Genomic DNA, 17079 nt, shown 5'->3' on the forward strand with positions numbered 1-17079 from the left:
GTACAGGTACATAACATAGATTTCTCTAAAAGATGTAAATAGGCCTTTGATAGAATGACCAAATTAAGAATATAATTTTCAGAATGTAACTGTATTGTTTGGAACTTGGACCAAATGTTTCCACAGGAAAAAATATTTAGTATAAATTGAAATTGTGCAGAAAATGCATCTGACAACATTTTTAACCTTTATATTGTTTGCCTGTAATCTTTTTCTTTTCTAGTATCATGGCAATATTACAAAATGTAATAATGTTATTGAGATCAACATTTAAATTGCTGATCTTATTAACTGTTATTTAGAATTTTATTTTTGAAACGCAGTACTGTTTTTTAAAAAGATTTCATCCAAATTTTTGTTCCATCCTAATACTGTTTATCTACAAAAAGCAGCTTTACTACATAAACATGCTTCATTTTCTTATTTTTTAATGATATTCAGCTTTTTCAATTTGACTACCAAGACTTTAGATTTCCTAGTACTTTATATCATACAGGTAAGGTAATACCTACTACAATGTAATTAAAAGAGCATGTATGTAAATGTGAAGATTAGAATATGGGTAATGAGTGATGTCTTTCTCTTCAAATCAAAGGAAGAAGAAATATTTTGGACATACAACATATCAACTCACAGCCAATGGGTGAAAGCAGATGTGTTAATACCAGAAGATCTGAAGACATTTAAGGTATGAAAGAAAAAAAAAGTATTTTTTTATCATGGTTTAAGTTTTAGCTTTGCAGCAATAAATTGATCATGCACTGCTAAAGTTAAATTAGCATTTAAGTTAGGGATGCGTGCTTGTATATTTGGGGAGAGTGATTGCTTACTTTTTAAATTGTACCTTTTCCTTTTGAGACCAAATTTCCCATGGCGGGGGAAATAGAGTGTATCCACTCTTGTTCTCAGCTTCCTCATTCTCCACAGCCTTCCTTTCTTGCTCCCCAGCACCATGCTTTGCCCCAGGGAAACAAATTGCATTATGAAGTAGGTAAATAGTAAACTGGTATTGAAACTTAGTAGAGTATAGGCAAATGTTTTGAATGCAATAATTCCTATCTTTATAACACATGGAAAGCTCTATGTACACCAAGAAACATATGAAACATACATAGGCTCAATAGGAATGCTGTCTCTTAAAAAATTAAAGTGATATTTTGTGTTGTATTAGGTTGGTGCAAATGTAATTGCAGCTTTTGCCATTGTGGCTTTTGCCATTGCTTTTAATGGCCAAAACCTCAATTATTTTTGCACCAACATGATATACGGAATGCGTAAGTTTATTTATGCTGGAGTGTGAGTATAAAATGATGATACTGATTATATGTGTGGGTTATGAAGCCAATTTCATTTCTTTATAGTGATATTCCATTTATACATCCTATCACAGCCTATTGAGTTAACATTTTGACACTATTTAATTTTCATAGGCTGATATCTGTTTTTATAACTTCTCAGGTACTAAACAAGTTTCTTTTTTTATAAACTGAAGATTAAATTTTGTTTTAACTCAAAGATAAAACAAAGTAAAATGTAAAGAAAATGAATTTGAGAGTTATTCCAGGTTCTCAAGTGGATATGTAATGTAATTAGCGTTCAATAATTATAGGCCTTTGAGATCTAAGTTTAAAACCATCAATTTTTGAACCTCAAATTGATATCATTTCTGCATTTCTGATCTCTTGCTGCTATGAAAATATACAGCTATACATTAATAATTTTTACATGTATGATATTCATTATGGGAAAAGTATGTAGCAGCATACAAAGTTTTCTTATTGTTGGATATGATTTAAATTTAATATTATTTTCTAAACCAAATTATTAGACATATTTGCAAACTGAAAATCTGACCTTAAGTAATTATTAATGATCAAACAAATATATATCCCTCGTATTTTGTTTGTTTGAAATGGAGTCTTGCTCTGTCACCCAGGCTGGAGTGCAGTGCTGGGATTTTGTCTCACTGCAGCTTCCACCTCCTGGGCTCAAGCAATTCTCTCGCGTTAGCCTCCCAAGCAGCTGGGACTACAGGCATGTGCCACCATGCCCAGCTAATTTTTTGTATTTTTAGTAGAGATGGGTTTTATCATATTGGCCAGGCTGGTCTCGAATTCCTGACCTCAAGTGATCCACCTCCTTGACCTCACAAAGTGCTGGGATTACAGGTGTGAGTCACTGCACCTGACCTATCCCTCGTGTTTTGAAAAGAAAATCTATTCAGAAACTTTAAGCTGGATGAAACTGAAGGAAGTCAATTTTAATTCTTAGTATCTGGCTGGAATTTTAACCACATTTAGTGCTGTTTAATAGAACTTTCTGCCTAATGGAAATGCTTTATATCTGATGTCCAGTATGGTAGCCACTCATCACATGAGGCTATTGAACAATTGAAATTTGGCTACCATAACTGAGGGAACTAAATTTTATTTTATTTTCATTAATTTGAATTGAAATAGTCCTCTGTAGCTCATGGCTAATGTTCTGGACAGCAAATAATTAGTTATCTGTGATACAGTCAGCTATTTATACTTCTGCACTTTTGGTGTTAAGTAATAATTGCTCTTGGTAGAAACTCAAGGAATGCTAATACTTTGACATTATCTTACACTTGACCAGCAATGTGTGGTTGTTTCATTTGCTAATATTGCTTATCTCCAGAAAAGCTAGCAATTCAATTGGTGACAACAAAATTTATTTACTTTAATTGACACTTCTTTTCTCATTAAAGAAGTTACTCTTTTATGTAAGTTGAATAGAGTTTTATGTTTATTCCCTTACATTTTTTTATTCCTATATTGTGTCTGTTTCCGTTTGCCTGATATTTTTCTTCATGTATTCAAATACTAATTTCACTAGTTAAAAAATAAGTCAGATGCAGTTACAGCTCTTGTTCTATAAGTAATGACAGTACTTCTTATTTTCCTTGAAAATGAAAGAAAGAGAGCTGTAAAGATGATGACCAAGTAACAAGTTTGCAGTCAGGGACATTTTTGATAGTTAAGTGGGATGCTTGTGTTTTGCCTGATCCTGGGAGGTTTCTCTGAGCCTTTAGTGGAGCAAATGTTTCCATCAGTTTTTTTTTTTAATACTTTAAGTTTTAGGGCACATGTGCACAACGTGCAGGTTTGTTACATCAGTCGTATGAGCATGGGTTGAGCTTATCAAACAGGAACTTTGTTATATATTGCCTTGGTTGCTTTAAACACTTTTTCTCAATAACTATTTTGTCTTTATCAACCTTCTTTAGTTTTTTGTCTTATTAAGGAGATTGCAAACTCATAAATTAATCTTTTTCTTCCTAAAGATTATTTTTGAAGGGACTCTTTAGAGCCAGAGAAGTTTTATTGCCCTTGATCACCTCTGGGTCTATGCCTGTGGACAGACCCAATCCAGAAAGCTTTGCTCTGCAGACGAATTCCCTTGCACTAGTGGCCAGTGCATCGCCAAAGAATCTGTCTGTGACTCTCGGCAGGACTGCTCCGATGAGAGTGATGAAGACCCAGCAACTTGCTGTAAGTGAGTGAATGGCTTACTAGTTTACATGCTCTAATTCAAGACTGTTAGTTGGATTTAAAACAGTCTTTGTTTCTATCAAGGCAAAGGTAACTCATATGTATGAAATGTGATAAATATGCATTATTGCTCTGAAACTATTAGTACTATGCCTTCAGGGATCTCTATTTTAACTTAATGTTTTGGTGCTTGTTGCAAAGTCTGCAACATCTCTCAATTTATTCTACAAATGAATAGTTGTGATTATTGTTGGCTGGGTGTGCGAATGTGTGTGCTTTGATTAAAGAGAAGATGGGTGGTAGAAGGAAACTTTTTGTACCTTTGCCTTGGAGGCATATAGTATGGGTTGCTAACTTTTATTGTGTATGCTTTTTTCCTCTCTAGTCAATCATCTTGGAAGCTGTAGCTGGGAGGGATGAGTAGGAGGAGGGTGGCCCTTCCTCCAGGGCAGCTACCATGATTGTAGAAATCACTTCAGCCATCATGGCTGCCCTGGAGGAAGGGCCGCTCTCCTCTTACTTGCCTAGAAAACACTTCAGCCAACCGGGTGCAATGGCTCACACCTGTAATCGCAGCACTCTGGGAGGCCGAGGCAGGCAGATCACGAGGTCAGGAGTTCAAGACCAGCCTGGCCAACATAGTGAAACCCCCGTCTCTACTAAAAATACAAAAAATTAGCCAGGCGTGGTGGTGGGCACCTGTAATCACAGCTACTTGGGAGGCTGAGGTAGGAGAACTGCCTGAACATGGGAGGTGGAGGTTGCCGTGAGCTGAGATCACGCCATTGCACTCCAGCCCAGGCGACAGTGTGAGACTCCGTCTGAAAAAAAAAAAAAAAAAAAAGAAATCACTTCAGCCATGACTGGCGTTTGGGAGGGCCAAAGTGCCCCAACACCTTTCTTTCAGGCCTTTTCTGAAGAGTCTTTGATAGAAGTGATGACAAGAGATCCCATTGCTATTCAAGCATAGTCATAGTTCAACAAAAATATAATTTAATTTACAATCCACAGGATGATTCTCATATGAGGTAACTTAGCAACTGAGATCCCTGTGTCTCTTTAGAAAACATGAATTCCAAGGATATGAATCCAATTTCTGTATCACAAACAGGTGGTTTTAAAAAGATATTAAAAATTTGACGTTTATTTTACTGCAGTGTCTTATTTTAGTGAGATGTTTTGTTGAGCAGAGGTGAAAATATTGTAATAAGATAAATGCCACCTTTTAAGAGAAAAGCTCTGTATAATTGGTTTCTCTTGGGAAGCTTGGATTTTATTAAGAGCAATGCGGAGGGACACAGGAGAGAGGAGATGAGAAAGTAAGGCTAAAATCCCCTTCTGCCATGTTCATCAACAGCAATCCAGTTAATACTTCAGACTCCTAGCTTTAAACCAAGTAATCGGCTAACCAGTGTGAGCTCAACGGAGCTTTTGGGCTGCTCTCTTCTTTTGTTCAAAACAAGCGATGTAAGAGCAATGTATTTACTCCAATGTATGTGAAGTTTCTTTCTATGTTTTATTTAAATTTTTTACAGACAATTTGCTTCATTTCTGTTGGGGAAATATTTCTTTCTAACAGTTTCTATAATTCTTAATGTCAATAACTGAAGGAAAATATATTTCCTTTCTTTCCACGTATATAATTTTTTTTTTTTTTTTTTTTTTTGAGACAGAGTCTTGCTCTGTCACCCAGGCTGGAGTGCAATGGCATGATCTCGGCTCACTACAACCTCCACTTCCCGGGTTCAAGTGATTCTCCTGTCTCGGCCTCCAGAGTAGCTGGGATTACAAACATGTGCCACCACACCCAGATAATTTTTGTATTTTTAGTAGTGACAGGTTTCATCATGTTGGCCAGGCTGGTCTTGAACTCCTGATCTCAGGTGATCCACCGGCCTCAGCCTCCCAAAGTGCTGGGATTACAGGCATGAGCCACTGCACCTGGGCACTTGTATATTTGGAAGCTTAGCTTTTTCCCCTCCATTATTTTCCCCGTAGTAAATCATACTTTATGTTCACCTTTAAAAAATTGTTTAGCATTTGATTTTCAACATATTTTCTCATTTATTGAAGTTTCATTGATTATGTATATGACATTTTTCCAGTTCAGTAGCTCTTGATGCCATATTCTGCTATTTTCTTTGGGTGAATGCAGGAATGGGTAATTGTGTTTCTCAACAAAAACAGTGTTACTTATTAGTCTTTTAAGTTTTTAAATAGTGTAACCTCATTTGTCCAAAGAAAACCTGTCATGTTTGCATGATTGAGATTGACTTGATATAGGGAATATGTCATAAAAATGTAGCCATATTGCATACAGTATATATGTGTATTCATGTATTTTGATACCAAAATGAGTGTTTCATGTAAATATATATACAATTATTTATGCTGTGAAATTATATAGATTTGGATTATTAGAATTGATATAAATTTACACTATTTGCTGCACTAAAGTATTTAATATATTTTTGCATATAGACACGTGCATATGTATATTCTTACAAAATAAAAGAGGCTTTCCTTTGAAATTTAAAACCATATTGAAACATTTTACACATACGAAAACATTTGTGTTTTACAAATTTGAATTTGTAATATCAAGTTTTTTTCATAAATGATTCTTCCATGTTCATGAAGCACAAGAAAAATATCTTTATATATTTTTTTATTGCACTTTAGAATGAATCTCTAGGAGGGTATAGCTTGTGCAAGCAGTTTGAATAGCACCAGGAATACTTACCAAATTCTGGAGAATGAGTAAATATGAACTCGTGAGGATTGTCAGTTGGTATTCCACAGCCAGTGTTCTTTTCCCCAAAGGCAGACTCACTCAGGTCTTCTCTCATTATCAAGTTGCTCTTACTTTTAGGTATTATTTTAATATATGGCATAACATAGCCTCCAGACCGGTGGCTTTTCAAAATCAGTTAATAAAAATGGCCTGTGGGTTTTGCTGCAACAGCAGACTCCATGGACCAGAGCATCAGCATTACCTGGGAACTTAGTGGAAATGCAGAACCTCAGGCCCTCGCCCAGCCTTACGGAACCAAAAGCTACATGGAACAAGGTCCCAGGTGATTTGTCTGCATATGAAACTTTGAGAACCACTGTACCAAAGAGGCTTCAGGAAGGAAGACAGCTAGGGGAAGAAACAGATGGCATCTAAAAAAATTGATAAAAACTAAAGGCAAACAAGTCAGAGTTCTCTCAGGGTAGAAGCAAAAACTCTCTTTACTTTGCTAGTCCTTAAGAGCATCAATATTAATAAAATATTTATAATGTGTATTTGTAATGTATATTAACACAATATTTATAATATAATCCTGTTAGAATCTAATATATTCTCATTAAATGAAATATTCCCCATTCATTTCCCATACATAGCTTTCTTTCTTATTTCACAGAGAGCTGATTAACTTCTGGAGGATTCATAAAATATTTTACTTTTCATGATCCAGAATTTTTCCCAGCTGCACAATGAAATTCTTTCTTGTCTGCTCGTATGCTGTAGTGGTTAAATATGCAAGAGAAAGCTTTGTCATGATCTTAAAATATTACTTTAACTGATGAACTCTGAGTAAAATTTCTCTAAAACCAAACAATAGATTTTTGATGTTTATTAACATAATCCTGTATTAAATGAGGCAGTTAAGATGAAAATATATCTGCACCCTCATGTTCATTGCAGCATTATTCAAAATATCCAGCCAAAACAACTGAAGTCTCTGAGAATGGATCAAACAAGTGGGGTGTGTGTGTGTGTGTGTGTGTGTGTGTGTGTATAAAATGTATATGTGTTCACAATGAAATATTATTCAGCAATAATGAAGAAAAAACTTGCTATTTGTGACAATGATGAGCCTGGAGGGAATTATGCAAAATGAAATAACCCAGACAGAGAAAGACAAATACAGCACGATCTCACTTATACATGGAACCTAAAAAAGTTGAATTTGTAGAAACAGAGAGTAGAATGGCAGTTGTCCAGGGCTGAGGCCTGGCCGAAATGGGGAGGTGTTGGTCAAAAGATACAAATGTTCACTTACAAGATAAATAAGTTCTGGGAGTCTAGTGTACAGCCTGGTGACTATAGTTAATAACACTGTATTGTATACTTGAAATTTGCTGAGAGTAGATCTGAAATGTTCTGATCACACACACAAAAGGTAACTATATGATGAAATGATGCTAATTAGCTTTACTGTGGTAATCTTTTCTCTATGTATATGTATATCAAAACATTACATTGCATACCTTAGTTACAATTTTGTTTGTCACTTATACATCAATAAAGCTTAAAAAATTAATACATATATATGCAATATGTTTTAAAAATCTCTATCAAAATAATTAAAATACAACATGCCAAACATGTCCAAAGATACACATTGGATCCCTGAACAGTTTATACATGAAATAGATCTAATTTTCAGACACATGCTACAACATGGATGAACCTTGAAATAAGCCAGAGACAAAAGGACACGTATTGTTTGGTCCCAGTTATATGAAGTACCTAAAGTAGGCAAACTCATAGAGACAGATAGTAAAATGGTGGTTGCCAGGGTTTGAGGGGAGGGGATATGGAAAGTATTGCTTAATGGGGGTGGAGATTCAGTTTGGGAATGAAAAAGTTCTGGAGATGGATGGTGGTAATGGTTGTACAACAATGGGAATGTACCTAATACCATAGAAGCTTACATTAAAAATTGTTAAAATGTTACATTTATGTCATGTATATTTTACCACAATAAAATACACATTTGTATTTATATATAAAATTTCAATAACTCATATAGGAAAAAATATATATATATAGAATCTACTTCACTGTGTTCCAAAAAAGTTGGCATGATAGATATATCTTCAAATCAAAATAGTTCAGGAAATTCCATGAAAAAGGGGTTTTTTAAATTATAGGACTTTAAAAACAATTTTAAATGCTAATATGAATTGTGTACCTTCACAGGGGATGTTGGTATAATAGTCAAATGAAATAAATTTAAACCAAGGATCTTGTATGATGCATTATTTTTTACTGTGATATTGTCTCCAGATGTCTTTCATGTAAAAAAAAATGTTGGGCTGGGTGTGGTGGCTCACGCCTGTAATCCCAGCATTTTGGGAGGCTGAGGCGGGTGGATTACGAGGTCAGGAGATCGAGACCATCCTTGCTAACACAGTGAAACCCCATCTCTACTAAAAATATAAAAAATTAGCCGGGCGTTGTGGTGGGCGCCTGTACTCCCAGCTACTCGGGAGGCTGAGGCAGGAGAATGGCGTGAACCCGGGAGGTGGAGCTTGCAGTGAGCCAAGATTGCACCACTGCACTCCAGCCTGGGCCTCAGAGCGAGACTCTGCCTTAAAAAAAAAAAAAAAAAAAAAAAAAAAAGACAAAAGATAACACCAGCTCAGTTCCGAATATCTAATTTACCTGCAATTCCAAAATGGCTAGGTATTTTTTTTTTGAGAAAGTGTTAGGATAGAATAATAAAATGCATACTGAGATGCTGACCTCAAGTTATTTGTGTGTCCAGAATTAATTTAAACTTCCCCCTTCCCAGTGGATTTTTTTTCATTTAAACTACCATCTCAGCAGGTTTATACTGGGCAAGCAAATTAGTTACTCCCTGAAAAGCTTTGGAGTTCCACCTTGCATCATTAAATAAAATGCAGATGGCCAACCAGAATGAAATGTACCAGACTTACAGATGGAAGCATGTGGAAGGGTCATGCCTCACACAGCACCTGAGATACTGTGTGTGACTAGATAAAGGAAAGCTATTCCGATCATTAGAGAATATTCACTACCAAGCAGAATAATTTTGCAGACCTCTTAAGATGATTAGCTAGCGTAGAGCAGTGTTTGCCTGCATGTTCTTCATTTCTCCTCACCTGTTTTCTCTTCTACGTGTAACAGCAAAGCATCTCGCCTGTGACTTTGAGTCGGGTTTCTGCGGTTGGGAGCCATTTCTCACAGAAGATTCTCACTGGAAGCTGATGAAAGGATTGAATAATGGAGAGCACCACTTTCCTGCAGCTGATCACACAGCAAACATAAATCATGGTAGGACATTTTCCTCTTTAAAAAAAATAGTTTTCTTTCTTGCATGTTGTGGAATGATGATACTGTGTATTTTCATTTCTATTCTGTAGACTGTATACATGGAACTCTGGTTTGTCTTGCTTTAAAACCTCCTGACTAAATTAATAATTGGCGGGCAATTGAGTTCCCTGAAAGGAGCATTGTTTTAATCACCAACATGTTTGTTGTTGCAATTTTTATAAGTTGGGTTAAAGGCATAAAGAGGTGGAAAAGTTTTCTGATCATTTTCTCAATTTGCCCAGAATCAAGTACAGTAGGCTTGCCTTCTTTTTAGAGCAATCCAATTTTTTCAAAACAGGAAGAAAAATAGTCTAATCTTGTTTCTGGGAACTGAGAACAGAGATTTAGCACTATCTGTGAAATAAATTTACAAATACTTGAATGCAATTTAATCAGTCTTCGGGCTTCTTTATAATAAACAGTCTTATTCTTCCACATATATATTTTTAACCATCATTCCAGTGTTTACATATCATCTTAAAATAGAGGAACCATAACTACCTGTGGTATTCCAATAAGTGTCTGTGAAACTCCAATAAAACAGAAAGGGTTTGTTCTCTTTTCTCTTTTGTTTTGTTCACATTTATCATCGGATGTCATTCCCCATATACGTTAGCATCGTGTTAACTTTACTTTTTAAATGTATATGTTTTAAGTAAAGAGTGTCTCGCCATGTTGCCCAGGTTGATCTCAAACTCCTGGCCTCAAGCAATCCTCTCACCTCAGCCTCCCAAAAGTGCTGGGATTACAAGAGGGAGCCACCACACCTGGCAAACCTTACAATAGCACAACTGTACTTGTACTATAGATCATCTTTCAACCTCATTGAACATTATCCTATTTGTTTCTTCTTTCAGACTTCCAAAGAATTATACCAAAAATAAGTATTGATCATATTTTTAATTACAGCCATTGGAAATTGGGGTTGGTGGTAGTGGGTGAGGGTGCTAGGGGATGGGGTGGGAAAATTCAACCATCCATCTGTTGGCTACAGCCATAAACCTAGTTAATTGTTTAACAGTGTGGTAAGTTCTTAATTTTTGCTTTTGTGCCATGACTCATTTCTTTAACATTTTGTAGCAGACAAAGTTAAGTTTAAAGTTTAAAATAGAAAGGGGACTATAAATCATTGGAACTATGTATTAACAACACATTTTCTCTAAACTCATATAATATTTTACTTCTTTTTCTCTGTTCAAGCCAATTATTAAATACATAGCATAGACGATACCTGGATGCACAAAGATGGATGCCACGATCCCTGCCTTTGAGGTGGTCTCAGTCTGGTAGCTTAAGTAGATAAGCAAGGAATTGCAATCGGTTATGAAGGATGCTTTAAGAGGGATGGAAGGTGATTCAGATGGATTCGAGATGCCTTGTTGAAGGAGATGACTCCTGAACTGAGCACTGAAGGGAAATGAAAAGTAGTCAGGAAGCCAGAAGTAAGGAATTACTGAGAGAAGACGGAACCAAAGAGAGGTGGGAGGGATCATGTCCTAATTGGAGGGAAGAATCCCCAAAGAGGGCAGAAAGATGGGAGTAGTTAGGGATGAAAGACGTGTGTGATTGGACAGGGAGAAGAGAACTGATGAAACAGGAGAGGAAGGAAGGGGACTCTAGAGAGTGCTGAGGAATTGGAAATGTGTCTGCAGGATGATGGTGACCCAGGTAGTCATGTTAAAGCATGTGACCAATCAAATTTGCTCTAAAGGGCTGTTCTGTCTGAGATGAGGAGAATGGAGAGGGTGAAAGGCTGGAGTCAAAAAAACATGGATGTGCTGAAGAAATATCAGTGAGAGATGATGAAGGCCTAAGCCAAGGCAGTGATTCTCAAAGGGAAGCTGTGCGGGCAGTGTGTCATGGTGGTCTGATGTGAGCATACCATAACCAGTTAGGGAAGAGCACGGGCTGCCCAGGGTTCCGACACGATGTTGACACTGCACCCATGTCTAAATATTAGGGTGCTTCAGTTTTATTAGATAGAAAATAGAGAAAAGAAAAGTAGCTTCCCTGTGGAGTTGTCATGAGGATTAAATGAAATAACACCTGTGAAGGTTTTTCCATGTAGTAAGAGCTCCATAAACATTAATAGATATTTGTTGTCCATTCTAATAAGAAGACTAGGAAAAACACCAGATAAGACAATTAGAAAATATGTTTGTAATTCACCTTTAGTCTTTTGCCATCTTATAATTACTACATAACTATGATTTGCATTAAAAAGATTCTAATAGAGCCCCTGTGTTAGATGTTGAAAGACCCATTCTTTTCCGGTGAGTTGAAGAATAGTGAAAGAACAATATGACTGATAAAACTAGGGGCAGCTGGTCTCACCCAGAGTGTGAGGGACAAAAACGCAGTATTTCTCATTTTAGAAAGGGCCAATTAAAAAAAAAATATATATATCTGGATCACGGAGTCAACATCTCTTTACCCATGATTGCCATGATCAAACCTTAAAGAGAATCAGTAGTGGTTTTAAATTGCAAGTGAGGAGGAGAATTAAAAAAAATGAAAAAGGACCAGGAAGGGAAAGGAAAGTGAAATGGAAATTTCTGGTAGAGTCAGAGGCAGCCTAATAGTTCCTATATCTAAGAAAGTGGAGTTCTAGTTCATTTTGTTCTTACAGCCTTAAACATATAGATTGCAGCTTTTAAATCTGTCTATCTGTCTATCTATCTATCTATCTATCTATCTATCTATCTATCTATCTATCTATCTATCATCTATCTATCTATCTATCTAACTAGCTGAGACAGAGTCTCACTTAGTTGCTCAGGCTGGAGTGCAGTGGTGTGATCCATGCTCACTGCAAACTCCACCTCCCAGGTTCAAGCAATTCTCCTGCCTTTTCCTCCCAAGTAGCTGGGACTACAGGTGCACACCACCACGCCCAGCTGGTTTTTTGTTTTTGTATTTTTAGTAGAGCCAGAGGTTTCACCGTGTTGACCAGGCTGGATATGTTGATATTATGTAGTTTTTGTGTGTATGTGTGTAATTAAGCCTCGAATTTCCTTCCTGCCTTTTTTGCTTCGTTTCTACCTTCCTATTCCTACTCTGTTAAATTTCCATCGAAATAGGCAACTCATGTTAATTATGTTCCACTTTTATCTATGTTCATATAGTCACACACAGATATATATATAGTAGATACATACATATTCAAAATTATATGTGTTTCTGTGATTGTTTGTTTTTTAAGAAATATATTATCTTGTAACTATTGTCCCTATCTTCTTACTAAAGATAGCTTATGGCAGTTGCTCCAAGTCATCAAATACTATCTATTTTTTTCATTTTTTATGATAAAGTATTGGTTAAATGTAAACTTCAACCATTTTAGTGTACAGTTCACTGAGTTCTGACATACATACACAATTGTGTAACCATCACAAAAATGAAGATATAAAACAATTCTATTCCTGCCCAACACATTGTTCTGTGCCATTATGTACTCAATAATTCTCCCACCTCCCACCACTGACACCAATGATCTGATTTCTAGCCCTAGTGTATGCCTGTTCCAGAATGTCTTGAAAATGGAATCATATCATATGTAGCATTTTGATTCTGCCTTCTTTCAATTAGCATAAAGTACTTGAGACTCATCCATGTCGCTGGCTTCAGCCACAATTCCTTCCTTTTTCACTGCTGAATCGTTGGGTCCATTGTGTGGATGAGCCACACTTCATTTATCCACTAACCAGCTGAAGGACACTTAGATTGTTTCCAAATATTGTCAAATATGAGTAAAAACACCATTAAATTTGCATACGTGTTTTTGTCTGGACATAAGTGTTTATTTGGTTTGAGTTCTCTATCCAATGCCTATGTCTGTTTTTGTTTTTGTTTTTGTTTTTGCACTCTGGTTGGTGAGAGAACTCTACCATTCCTGACTTTCTGTGACCTTCGGGAAATGTTCCAGCTATTCATTTCAGGTGTTTTTACCCCCAGACTCAGGTAGTTTTCTCCAATCCGTGCACACGATCGGTCCTTACATGGCAATTTAGGGGGGACTGTCTGCAGATCTCGGGAGCTTGCTGTCTTTTCAAAGCTCCAGTACCTGAAAGGGGCAGCTGGCACTCTGTCTTATGAATTCTACCCATGTGGCTCTCCCCAAAGCACCGACTCTATCTGTTTCAACCTGAGGAGACTACCACACTCCTGTGTTTCCCCTCTGCACAGGCACCTGGAAACTCTGTCTAGGCAGTAAGCTGTGGGAATTACAGGACTTAACTCATTTGTTTCCCCTCTCTCAGAGATCACTATTCTGTGATCTATCACTATCTTACATTCCCATTGTCCTATATTTGACAGTCCATGCTAAATATGCTTTTTTTCTAATATTTTTCTTTTGCTCGTTTAAGACAGAAGATAAAATCCAGTCTGTGATACTGGATTCATGTTTGTTTATTTGGCTAAATTTATTTGATTTGGATATACCATAATGTATCTAGCTATTCCCCTATCCAGTGACATCAATATCATGACGATGTTTCAAATTTATTCTTGTACACATTTCCTCCTGTAGGATACTTTCGATTTTATGCAATAGATAATAACTAGGAGTGAGACTTCTATATTTTTTAAGCAAGATATGTATTTATATTTTCAATAAACATTTATAGATTCATTTACCCTAAAACTTTAGTACTTCAATTTTTAGTGACAAAATGGGACTACTTTTTCCTATTTTCCTACCAGCAAGAGGCATTATAATTCTCTATAAAAATTTCCAATTAATGGGTGTACAACGATTTCTCATATGTAATATTTATTTGCATTTCACTGAAAAATATTTTTTTCAAATGTTTCCAATGTCTCAATTTATTTGGGTTCTTTAATTTTACTAAGTAATATTTTACAGCTTTCGGGGTAGAGATTTTGAAAATCTTTTGCTAGTATTTTCCTAGGTTTTTGTGTTATTTTTAAAGAACTTCTGATTTTGATTATTGCTGACATATAGAAATGCATTTTTATAGAAAATATTGACCTTGTATCCAGTGGCCTTGCTAATTTTATTTATCATAGCTAGGAACTTATACATATATATTTTATTTTCTAGGATCACAATTATTTTGTCTGCAAATAATGGCAATTTTATTTCCTTTTTTCTAAATATTAACAGTTCTATCTTCCTTTTGTTGTTTTATGTACTGGACAGAATTTCTAGAATGTGTTGAATAGAACTGGTGGTAGCTGCTAGACTTGTCTTATTTCTCTCTCAGAGGAAAAGTTGTCAATAGTTGAACCTTAAGTGCCATGCTTACTGAAAAATTGTATTCTTTATCAGATAAAAATGTTCCCTTCTATTCAAGAGTGTGCTTTTAAAAAAAATTAAGAAATTGAATGTATGTTGAAAGTTTTCAGTATTTTTCAGCATCTAGTATGATATGATTGTCAGATTATCTTTTTTGTCTGTAAGGTAAATTGATTTTTTAAATATTAAACCCCTCTTGCACTCCTGAACCAAACCTAACTGGAGTAATTTTATTTATTATTCATTTCTTTATTCTATATGGTAATGCTTGTTTATAACTTTTGCATTTGTGAAAGTTATAGAGACTGGCCGCTAACGTTCTTAAGACATGTAAGGTGTTACTTCTAGGCCAGTGCGTTAACAAGGTACCTGTTTTGCAGAAGGTGAGGTCGAGCCAGATGTGAACACTTTAACCCAGGGAGACGATTCACTCTGTCCTTTAATTTTTATATTGTGCTGGTCACATAGCCACTCTGGGGTATGTGGGTGTGTAAGAGTTTTACAATAAACAATTCTGATTACCAGAAGTAAACTCCTTGCCATGACCAGGAATAAAACTGGTAAATTCCACATTTCTCTAACTTGGCTCATTGTTTAGAGCAGGCTGATAGGAAGATAAATCAAGGGACGTGTTCCTAGAAGTCCCTGGGCTTGTGGTCAGAGTTTAGACTCTCTATACCCCTTACCTGCACATATTAATTTTAACGCAATATTGTCAACTTTATAAATATTTGGTTAAAATTATCATAGGATAGCATTTAGCTTCCAAATCAACGGTCAGTAACTTCATATTTTAATTCTATTATCTTTCCATCTAGAAACATGTTATCTCTTTTCATCTAACCAGAGAGTTTGCAGTCTTTCACAAAGTTTATAATGTTCTTCATATAAATCGTGTCCCTTTTCTGTTAAATTTATTCCTACATTAAAAAAATTAATTTTGCTATCAGGAGTTGGACATTTCTTGCTGTTTATGTATCTGGAAACTTACTGCTAAGATAAGATAGGTAATTGTGTAATATATCTGTTTCCATTTAGCTTACCAAATTTTCTAAATGATACTATAATTATAAAAAATGGAATACTTTGGCTTTCTATTTTTACAATTATATTATTGGTAAAACATGGGAAATTTACTTCTCTTTTTCTATAATGTCTACTAGATATTTTATTTCCTTGACTTCTACACTCACCAGACCTTTAAGATAATATTAGTCTAAGATTATAAATATTGCCTAATATTATCTCTAATTGATAGTTGTGACAGAAATATGTCATTTCCCATTTTAATTAATATTGTTTTATCATTTGCCATTTAGAATGCTATTTATTTTGAGGTTGTTCACTAGTCTTTATTTAATTATTTCCTTTTATTTTATTAAGATTTGTGACTTGAAATTGTTCACTGGTTTTTCATAGTCTTTTCAACATTTAGATAGGATTCTATGACTTGACACTTTCATTTGTTGTTGTAACTGAATATGGAGACCGAGCTCCTAAATTAAACCAAACCTACATTCTTGGAAGGCTCAGATTAATCAAGACACACTATTTTTGCATAACAATTTCAAATTTATTTGACATCATTTTAATTAGAATATTTGTTCCTATGCTCACAAGTGAGATTGCTCTCTAGAGTTTTAAATTTTGTCCTATTTTCATCCATTTTAATAAAAATTAAAGATATTCTGGCAACCTAATATGAATCAGGGAGCTCTCCATATTTTTCTAAGATCTGAGGTTTCTCGAATAATGTTGCAAATATTTGTTTTTAAAAAATTAAATAGGGAGCCAGATGCAGTGGCTCATGCCTGAAATCCCAGCACTTTGAAGGCCCAAGGCAGGAGGATTGCTTGAGGCCAGGAGTTTGAGACTCTGCCCCTACAAAAAAATTTAAAATGTATGTGGTAGTGTGCTCCTGTACACCCAGTGGGAGGCTGAAGCTGGAGGATTGTTTGAACCCAGGAGTTCCAGGCAGCAGTGAGCCACACTCATGCTACTGCACTCTAGCCTAGGTGACAGAGCCAGACCCTGTCTCAGGAAAAAAAAAAAAAAAAGAAAAGAAAATTAAATTTAACTCAGATGTGGGACCATACATTTCTCTCTAGATTTTCTTTTCATTACTTTTTCAGTTACTTTTGTTGTCTAAATGATTTATTCAGGCCTTTTGCTTCATTTAGATTTTGGCGTCTTAA

The 17079-nt window shown here is 35.6% G+C and overlaps 1 long non-coding RNA gene across 1 annotated transcript; it reads left to right on the forward strand.

The window, feature by feature from the left end:
* Positions 1-554: 554 nt before the first annotated feature.
* Positions 555-9540, forward strand: LOC129394865 (uncharacterized). The gene is made up of 3 exons (XR_008622253.2): positions 555-688; positions 3308-3515; positions 9439-9540. It is a non-coding gene; the product is annotated as an uncharacterized LOC129394865 (long non-coding RNA).
* Positions 9541-17079: the final 7539 nt, after the last annotated feature.

Source organism: Pan paniscus, chromosome 21 (assembly GCF_029289425.2).
Source record: "Pan paniscus chromosome 21, NHGRI_mPanPan1-v2.0_pri, whole genome shotgun sequence".
NCBI classification, from domain to species: Eukaryota; Metazoa; Chordata; class Mammalia; order Primates; family Hominidae; genus Pan; species Pan paniscus.